The following is a 10,798-nucleotide window of genomic DNA, read 5'->3' as shown; positions in this document are numbered from 1 at the left end:
TGGTTTGGGTGGTTTTGAATCTGACAATCATATGGTTGACTGTGCCTGTAATGACAAACTGAAGAGAAATGGCATCACATTCATCATCAAAAAGAACATTTCAAGATGTATCTTGAAGTACATATCCATACGCCTACAATTGTTGTTGTTAAGTGCCGTCAAGTCGTTGGCCAACTCATAGCAACCCTGGATAGGATTTCTGAGGAGCAGCTGGTAAGTCTGAACCATCAAACAACCTTATGAAGACCAGTTAATACCACTATTATTCAAATTTGTGCACCAAACACAAAAGCCAGCAATGATGAAACTGAAGTATTCGACCAAATTCTTCAATATGAAATTGATCAAACATACAATCAAGATGTATTTGATAATTACTAGAGATTGGAATGGGAAGGTTGAAAACAAAGAAGGACCCATTGTTGGAAAATATGGTGATAGAAACTATGCTGCACATCGGATGGTAGAATTTTACAAGACCAATGGCTTTTTTCATTTCAATTACCTTTTTTCAACAACATAAAATATGACTATACATTTTGAGAGGAATACACTGGACTGAAAACAGCAGGATATGAAGTTCTAGCCTTCCAGTTACTCCATGGGAGAAAGATGAGGCTTTTTGATCCAGAGAAGATTTAAGGCCTCAGAAACCCTATACAGGGTTGCTATGAGTCAGAACCAACTTGACAGCATTTAACAACAACAATATACATATGGAACTCACCAGATGGACTGCACAGAAATCAAGTTGACTATACCTGTTGGAGAAGATGGTGGAAAGCTTCATATAATTAGCCAAACAAGGCAAGGGGCAGACTGTGGAACAGACCTTCAATTGTTCATATGCAAATTCAGGCTGAAGCTGTAGAAGACTAAAACAAGTCCATGAGAGCCAAAATATTATCTTGAACACATCTCACCTGAATTTAGAGACCATCTCAAGAACAGATGTTATGCATTAGATACTAATGACTGAAGACCAGAAGAGTTGTGGAATGACATCAAGAACATCATGCAGGAAGAAAGTAGTCATTAAGAAGACAGGATAAAAAAAACAAAAAATGTATGCCAGAAAACACTCTGAAACTTGCTTTCTAGTGTATAGATACTAAAGCAAAAGGAAGAAATGTGGAGGTCAACGAACTGAGTGGAACATTTCAAAAGGCAGCTCAAGAAGACAAAGTTAAGTATTATAAAGAAATGTGCAAAGACCTGGAGTTAGAAAACCAAAAGGGAAGAACACATTCAGCATTTCTCAGGCTGAAAAAACTGAAGGAAAAGTGCCAACCTCAACTTGCAACCCTGAAATATTCTATGAGCAAAATATAGAATGATGCAAAAAAAAGCATCAAAGGAAGATGGATAGACTACCCAGAGTCACTGTACCAAAAAGAAACGGTCAATGTTCAACCATTTCAAGAGGCAGCATATGATAAAGAGTCCATGGTACTGAAGGAAAATGTCCAAAATGCACTGAAGGTTTTGGCAAAGAACAAGGTTCCAGGAATTGATGGAATGCAAATTAAAATCTTTCAACAAACTGTAGCAGTACTGGAGGCACTTATTCATCTATGCCAAGGTATTTGGAAGACAGCTACCTGGCTAACTTATTGGAAGAGATCCATATTTGTGTCTCTTCCATAGAGAGGTGACCCAATTAAATGTGGAAATAATCAAACAACATCACATGCTAGTAAAATTTTGTTGAAGATGATTTAAAAACTGCTACAACAATACATTGACTAGGAACTGCAAGAAACCAAGCTGGATTCAGAAGAGGGCATGCTAACATCAGATGGCTCTTGGTTAAAAACAAGGAATATCAGAAAGATGTTTATTTGTGCTTTATCTAGTATTCAAAGGCTTTTGACTGTGTGGATAATGACAAGATATGGACAACATTGTGAAGAATGGGTATTCCAGAACAATTGAGTGCTCATGAGAAACCTGTACATAGACCCCTTGTTCGAACAGTACAAAGGGACACTGAATGGTTTAAAATCAGGAAAGATGTGCACTGAGGTTGTATTCTTTCACCATATTTACTCAATTTGTATGCTGAGGAAATAATCTGAGAAACTGGATTATATGAAGAAGAACATGGCATCAGGACTAGAGGAAGACTTATTAATAACCTGTCACATGCAGATGATACAACCTTGCTGCTGAAAAGTGAAGAGGACATAATTTACTTATTGGTGAAGTTCAAAGACCACAGCCTTCAATATGGATTGCAGCTAAACATGAAGAAATCAGAAACACTCACAACCAATAAATAACATCAAGATAAATGGTGAAAATAATTGAAGTTGTCAAAGACTTTATTTTGCTTGGATCCACTATCAACCCTCATGAAAACATCGGTCAAGAAATCAAATGACATATTGCATGAGGTAAATCAGCTGCACATCACCTCTTCAAAGTGTTCAAGAGTAAGGATGTCAGTTTTAGGACTAAGGTGTAACTGACCCTAGTCATGGTATTTTCAGTATCCTCATGTGCATGTGAAAATTAGACAGTAAATAAGGAAGACTATAAAAGAATTGATGCATATGAGTTACAGTGTTGGAGGAAAATATTAAAAATATTATGAACTGCCAGAAAAACAGACAGTGTTAAAAGTTCATCCAGAATGCTCCTTAGAAGCCAGGATGGCCACATTTCATCTCTCATATTTCAGCCATCTTATCATTATTGTCATTATCCCTGGAGAATGACATTATGCATGGTAGAGTGGAGGGTCAGTGAAGAAGAAGAAGAAGAAGAAACCCAATGAGATAGGTTGGCGCAGTGGCAGTGGCAGTGGGTTCAAGCATAAAAGCAATTGTGAGGAAGGCAAAGGACTATGAAGTGTTTCATTCTGTTGAGTTGGAACTGATTCAATGGCACCTAACAACAAGAAATTCAAATGCACTATAGGGAGAAGATTTTTTTTACCACATATAACAAAAAATGAATTAACAGCACCTTACATAAGTACTTCCCAGGTGCAGGGCACCATATATAAACATAGGTAGAAGGTACTAATGTAGAAATACATTATTTCACCTTCAGTAGTAGGCAATCTTTGGAGTTCCTAGGCTGGATCATCATAAAATAGATAACTCCAGCTTCCCCCTTTTTGCCTCTTCCTGTATCTAATCTACTCTTTTTTATAATTCATATAGTTCCATTAACACAACAAAGAAAATCCTATTTCCAAATGGCATTACGTTTACTAGAAAGGTAGTTAGGTTTCCAATTCATATTTGGGGGACTACAACTCATCTATGCCAAGAAATTTGGAAGAAAAGTATCTAGCCAACTGATTGGAAGAGATCCAATTGAAGTTGTCAAGGACATCATTGTTCTTGAATCAACCATCAGCACTCATGGAAGCAGCAGCCAAGAAATCAAATGATGTATTGCATTAGGCAAATCTGCAGCACAAGACCATATTAAAGTGTTGAAGAGCAAAGAAGTCAGCTTGTGGACTAAGGTGTGCCTGACCCAAGGCATGGTATTTTCAATAACCTCATATGCCTGCGAAAGCTGCACAGTGAATAAGGAAGATCGTAGAAGAATTTATGCTTTTGAGTTATGGTGTTGGAGGGGAATATTGAAAGTGCCATTGGCTGCCAAATGAATCAACAGATCTGTGTTGGAAGAAGTGTAGCCAGAGTGCTCCTTAGAGGCCAAGATGGCCAAACTTCATCTCTCATACTTCAGATATATTGTCAGGAGGAACCAGTCACTGGAGAAGGATATCATGTTTGGTAAGCTGGAGGGTCAGAGAAAAAGAGGAAGACACCCAGCGAGATGGATCGGCAAAGTGGCAGCATCAATAGGCTCAAGCATGGCAACAATTGTGAGATTAATCCAGGATTAGGCACTGTTTTGTTCTGTTGTGCATAGGGTCACTATCAGTCGGTACCAACTTGATGGCATCTAACAACAACAACTCAGTTCAGTACAGCCCTAGCAGGAATAGGTCCTGCTCAGAACAGGTAGAAGGAAAGAGAGAAAGTGCCATGCATGTAGTGCCTACTCTAGCAGGCATTTTACCTATGCTTTCTTGTAATCTTTACAATATTTTATAGAGACAGATGTGGTCAGACTGATATTGTGATTTCTATTTTACAATGAGGACACTAGCTCAAAAACATTTTGTAACTTCTCAAGGTTATCCAGAGCCCAGGCTTGTACTAGAAATTCTGCCTAAAATGTATACTCTATTTAGTTCAGATTATTAATGAAATTACTAAAAAGAGACTTGAAATTCATCAATTTGACAACTACTTCTTGCATAAGAGAGTTCAACCTTCAACCCTATCATGTGCTTGCACTCTCTCCTTTTTGGGTCTGTTTATGGCCAAAAACAAAGCATATGAACTTGATGAATAAAGCTACACAATATCATACTATACAATAAACTGTACCTACTCAAAGGATCGCTATTTTAAGAAACTACTATGACATCTATAAATTTGTCAAATTGTGGTGACTTTTGTGTTGCTATGATTCTGGAAGCTATGCTGGTCTTTCAAATGCCAACAGGGTTGCCCTTGGTGGACCGGTTTTAGTAGCAGTTTCAGACCAAGTCAGTCTAAGAAGTAAGGACTGGTGATGTCTTTCTTAAAAGTAGCCAGTGAAAACCTATGGACCACAGCAGAATACTGTCCAAGAGATGGTTCCCTAGGATATAGGCACGACTCAAAGACCACAACAATGAACTCAGTCTTATCAGTGATCCTGAAGATGTTGCAACAGTTTATTCAGTTACACTTCAGGTCACTGTGAGTCAGAGGTGATATCTAACAACAATGGCAATTGACAATAGAAAGTGAAAACAACATTTGAAGAGGAGATTTTATAATAATGGTTAAAGATTATTTTTGGTGAAGATATACACAAGAAAACATACACCAATTCAACAACTTGTACACGTACAGATCAGTGACAGTTGTTACAGTCTTCAAGTTCTGATGTCCTTTTCTTAATTGCACAATGTCATTGCCCCCTAAGCTTCTGATCTAACCTTTTGAGTTGTTGTTGTCAATTTAATCATATTTAGATAATTCTTTAGTAGAGTATAAAGCTCAAGAGAGATATTATTTTCTAAATAAGCTGAACTATAGTTGAGTGCGGCGCTGTAGGATAAACATTGAACCACATGGTTGATTTGAACCGCAAGGTGGCAGTTCAAACCCACCAGCCACTCTATGGAAATCCTAGATTGGGTTGCTATGAATTAAAACGGACTCAATGGTACTTAACAACAACAACATAGATTCGTTTAAGGAATCCTGGTAGTGCAGTGGTAAAACACTTGGCTTCCAAAAGGTTGATGGTTCAAATCCACCAGCTACTCAGTGGAAGAAGGAAGTCTATTTCTGTAAAGATTATAGTCTAGGACTCCTGGTGTGGTGGTGTAGGATAAGCACTAGACTGTAAAGACCACAAGATCTTCAGTTCAAACCCACCAACTGCTCCTCAGAAATCTTGTACAGGGTCACTATGAGTCAGAACCAACTCAACACCAAATAACAAGTACAACAGGAAACCTTATGGGGAGTTCTACTCTGACCTAGATTGTCACTATGACTTGGAATTAACTTGACAACAATGGGATTTTCTCAATTCTTTGGTTTAAATACGACTTCAGAGGATGGTTTCAATTTAAGGTTTAAACATTTCCTCAGAGCAATAATTTTGGGAGATCATCCAGCCTCGACGGCTCCAGAAAATCTAAATTCGAAGTTATGTTCTACATTTTCCCCCTTTTGATCAGAATTTTCTATAGAATCTTTGATCAAAGAAGTTCAGTAATGGTCGGTTGGTAGTATCCAGTTTTTATGGTCTCATGCCAAAGGAGGCAGTTATTCACTGAGAAAATCAGACATGCCTTCTAATTCCTCTTCCAGTGCTTTACCTTCTTTCTTCATCTCTTGTTCAAGGCAAGTAGAGATAAATTTTTGTACCCTAAATGGCTGTTCAAAAGTTTCTCAGACCCAAGGAACTGCACAGCAAACTCAGAGGTGGAACAGAAGTCCCAAAATAAATACCAGGCAAGTTGATTGTAATTTCCCACAAAACTATGTAGAACCAAACAAACAAATACCAGGGTGTGTGTGTGTGTGTGTGTGTGTATGTATATATATAGAAAACATTGTTGTTGTTAAATGCCTTTGAATCAGTTTCAACTCATAGCAACCCTATATAGAGTTTCCGAGGAACCGCTGGTAAATTTGAAGTGCTGACACTATTGGTTAGCAGTCCAGTGCTTATCGTACAGTACCACACCAGGACTCCAAATATAACATAGCATTTGTCAAGTCAACCTTTTTCATATACATAGCTCCGTGATATTAACTACATTTACCATGTTATGCAACCATTCTTCTTGGTGATGGTGCTGCTGCTGGTGGTGGTGTGCTGTAGAGTTTGTTCTGACTCATAGTGACCTTGTATAGGATTTCCAAAGATGTAAATCTTTATGGGATCAGAAGCCTCATCATTCTCTTGTGAAGCGACTGGTAGATTCGCATTACTGACCTTATGGTTGTAATCTACTGTGCTATCAGGGATTGTTGTTGTTGTTGTTGTTGTTATGTGCCGTGGAGTCGGTTCTGACTCATAGCGACCCTGTAGAGGGTTTCTGAGGCTATAAATATTTACGGGAGCAGAAAGCCTCATCTTTCTTCCGTGGAACAGCTGGCAGTTTTGAACTGCTGACCATAAGATCAGCAGCCAGATTTGTAACCACTACATTACCAGAGATTCTTAGCTGATAGTAAATTTCCAAGAAGAGCTTTCATAATTCTACTATAAAGATTAGGAGGAAAATGAGGCTTTCTGCTCCCATAAATATTTACAACCTCAGAAGCCCTACACGGCATTGCTGTGAGCTAGAACCAGCTAGAAGGCACGTGACCATCACCACCACCAATGTACAGATAAGATCTACCTGGATTTCTTGTCTATAATAAAGATGCTATGTTCATACCTTAGCTGGCATGATCATTTCATAGATGTTAATTCTTTTCTTGACATTTTAAGCTCTGAAATATCAACCACACTCGGATGGGTCCCTAAGCAGCACAGATGGTATGTGTGGCTCTGTAGGATAAGCATTGAACTGCTAACCAAAAGGTCAGTGGTTCAAATTCACCAGCTGTTTCTTGGAAACCCTAAATAGTGTTGCTATGAGTCAGAACTGACTCTACAGCACTTAAGAATAACAACATCACTAGCCAGAGGTTACTATTTCAATCTCATTCAGAGGCGCATCCAAAAGCAGTCCTGGTGATCTGCTTCCAAAATATCACAGTACGCAAAGCCCTCTGGAGCACTTCCAGTTTGCACACATGGGTGCCATAAATTGGAATCAACTTGATAGCAACTAACAAAAACAAACCACACTTAAACGTGTAAATAAGGCAATCTCAGGATTCTTTTCCTAAATGTAACAGACCTGACTTATTGTTTCCATATTGGAAAGTTGCCCCGGCACGTGGTTGGTTGTGTGTCATGGAGTTGAGTCCCACTCATAGCGACCCTGTATGGGGTTTCCAAGGCTTTAACGCTTTATCAGAGTAGAAAGCCTTATCTTTCTCCCACAGAGTAACTGGTGTATTCAAACTACTGATCTTGTAGTTAGCAGGCCAGTTCGTAATCCATTCTACTACCGCAGCTCTACCCAGTGGTTGTGGGGGTGGTTACGTGCCATTGAGTTGGTTCCAACTGGTAGCGACCTTGTATAGGGTTTCTGAGGAGCAGTTGGCAGGTTTGAACCACCAACCTTGTGGTTCAAACTGACCTTGCAGTCCAGTGCTTATCCTACAGCACCACCCCAGGACAATGTCCAGGCATATAGGTTACCTTCTAAATGATTTTGTTAATTTGAACATTAAGATTGTGTTGCCTTCATTTGATACCCTTGAATCGGTCTTGTCAATCTAATTACTTAGTGTCACAAGCTTCCAAGTGTTGCCTTTTGTATTCTTTATCAATCACCATTTTATCATTCTTTCTGCATTCCTGCCTCACACTCACACTTTGAAAATTAATTTAATGATGAAGCTCCTTTGGTTTCCATCCATCTCCTCATTTGTAAACATCTGAGCATCTGCAGTGGCCCTTCTCCCTGTAAACATTACAAATACAAATTCCATTCTTGCTTTGCTCTCTCTCTCTGACGAGTGCCAATTCATTCCAATCTTCTCTTGCCCTTATCTTCTTTCTGCAAACCATAAACCTATTTTATTGTTCCATGCCTTTTCTTTCCAATTTGCTTTGTGTGATGTCAGTTCAGTTCTTGGCTCAGCACTACAAGAAATGGTGTTTTGCCCCCTTGCATCCTTCTTCTTTAGAGAAATAGAAGCAATTTAACTTCCCAACCTCGGATTCATAAGCGCTTTCACCTGCTTGGGGCTTTTGATGTTCTGTTGTTCATTTGATTCACCAAATAATGGAAGATTTCCAAATTTACTTTCTGTACATCTCATTTCTTTGTCAGGCAGTGTGCTTCCAGAGTGCCTCTCACAGACACAGTCCATTAAATGTGGGATGCCGAAAAGGAGTGGGGATGGCAGGCACACCCTCCTCCACTGCTTTGCCTCTTTTGATTAGTTGACAGTCAGAAAATGGCTCCTGGATGCCAACTTTCAAAGTCCCTGAGCTAAAAGCAAGGGAATGTCTGGACAAAGAGACACTTTATCTTCCTGAAGAAATCCAGGCATCAAGCCAGGGAAAATGAGTGTCATCATGTTTAATAGCTTAACCCAAGGGGAAAAAGAGAGCAGTAGAAGGAGGTGAAAGAGTTGCTAGAAACTGGCTGAAAGTCAATTCCATCTCTGGATTCAACCTTAGAGCAATAAGTAAATGGAAGCAATATTTTGAGGTGTCTGTCTGTCGTCTGAGTTCAATCCTCAACATCCCCACAACCTGATCATCCAAATGAAACCATCAAGATATTGCCAATCTTAAACATTCTATTCTCTAGGTTTGAAATGGTGGGAGATAGAGATCCCAGAGAACAGTAACCTTTAGGAGTGCAAGTATAAAGAGACTCTGACAATAACAAAAGAATAATAATAAAGAAGTGGGATCAATGGCCGCAAAGCAGACATCCAATGGCACAGACTCTAAGAGGACACAGTAACAGAGCCAAATGTGCAAAAGGTCACACAGGACAATGCTTTGGAATTTCTGGATGGCAACACTGACATCATCCCTGTCTTTGCTGGAGATGAAAAATGAGGCTGTGTGAAGGGGACTCACATGATCTCAAAAGCACTGTATCTATACATGTTAAATTTTCAAACTAACATTCACATGCCACTTTTATATGCAAAATAATCAACATCACCATTTTAATAGTCTTTATATTTACAAAGCAGTGGCATTAATTATGTTCATCATACCATGCAACCATTGCCATTGTGTGTTTTAAAAATTCTCCACCATCTTTAATAGAAATCCAGCCAATTACTTTTCAAGAAAAGAAATAAAATATTCCTTTTGGTACTCAATGTGCGGTAGACCTTTATGAAAGCTGATGGCTAAGGCTGAGTCCCCGTCATCAACGTCTATTACTACCACAGCTTCAGCAGCTGGGGACTCTAGACTCAAGGAGGGAGAGGGCTGTGTGCTGGCGGCCCGGGGATGGGAGTAGGGGGCAGGCTTGCAGGGTGTGTCCTTTGGTTGCTTGAATGGTTATATATTCCTGAGTGCTTCCGTTTCCATCATCCTCCCAAAACAAAAACCAAAAAACAGAGGGAATGGAAGCAAATGCTGTTGAATGATGAAGGGGATTGTAGTCATTGCAATGAAACAAAATACGATAGGATGAATGTAAAGCTGATGTTCTTTCCATGTAAATCATCACCCAAGTCGCAATGAAAACTAAAAAAAAAAAAAAAAAAAAGTTAGCCACCTTTAGAAATCTTAATAGAGTAATGACTGGGAAAATTAAGCTCACAGCAAGTTTTTTCTCAGAAGAAAGATACTTCCCATTTATTAAGTTTTATGCAAAATGAGAACCAGCACAAAGTGCATGACAATTATATTAATTTTCAGCAAATGTTGACTATTCACTGTGGTAGATGTAGTTGGTAGTAGAACAGTTCTTTGAAGAGACAATAACATTTTCTTTAAAGCTTTTATTGTGAATTCAGTGATAGTTATTGGGGCAGATTGTACTCAACCAATCCTATTTTTTTTTTTTTTCATTGCAATTGTTATAATCCTCTCCAAGCATCATTGGTTAACAGTATTTACCTCTAGTCTGTCTTTTTTCCTTTCTTTCTTATTTTGATGTACACAAAGCACACAGAAAATACATATTCATTTAAACAACCAAAAGGCGCATTTTGCAAGCCAGCCTCCTGCCTGCCGGCACACAGCCTTTCTCTTTCCATGGGTGGAGCCTCCTCAGCTCCCCTATCTCTATGCCAACACCTTTGCTTCCATGTCTGGTGTCACTGCTTCACTAGTTAGGATTACATGCTCCATTTATGCTCTTCCTTACTGGTGGTCCTAGAATTCTCTGTTCCTGGAATGAAAGATTAACTACTCTCCCCTTTTTGTTACACATCTTCTACCTTTACAGTTGTGACTATCACAATTAGTCATGGTAACAATTACTATTGAATCAAAAGAATCCTATCCCCATCCTCCCCCATTCCCTTTCACTAGACCCATCTAAACAAGAGTAAAACTATTCAGTGGGGATTCTACCCTGCCCCGCTCACTCTGAAATTAAGCACTTTCTTGAAAACTTATAAATCAGCCACTTTGTGCTTTTATAGCCCCC

Source organism: Chrysochloris asiatica, unplaced genomic scaffold, assembly GCF_000296735.1.
Source record: "Chrysochloris asiatica unplaced genomic scaffold, ChrAsi1.0 scaffold00022, whole genome shotgun sequence".
Lineage (NCBI taxonomy): Eukaryota > Metazoa > Chordata > Mammalia > Afrosoricida > Chrysochloridae > Chrysochloris > Chrysochloris asiatica.
The sequence above is the reverse complement of the archived record's forward strand: the minus strand, read 5'-3'. Positions refer to the sequence as shown.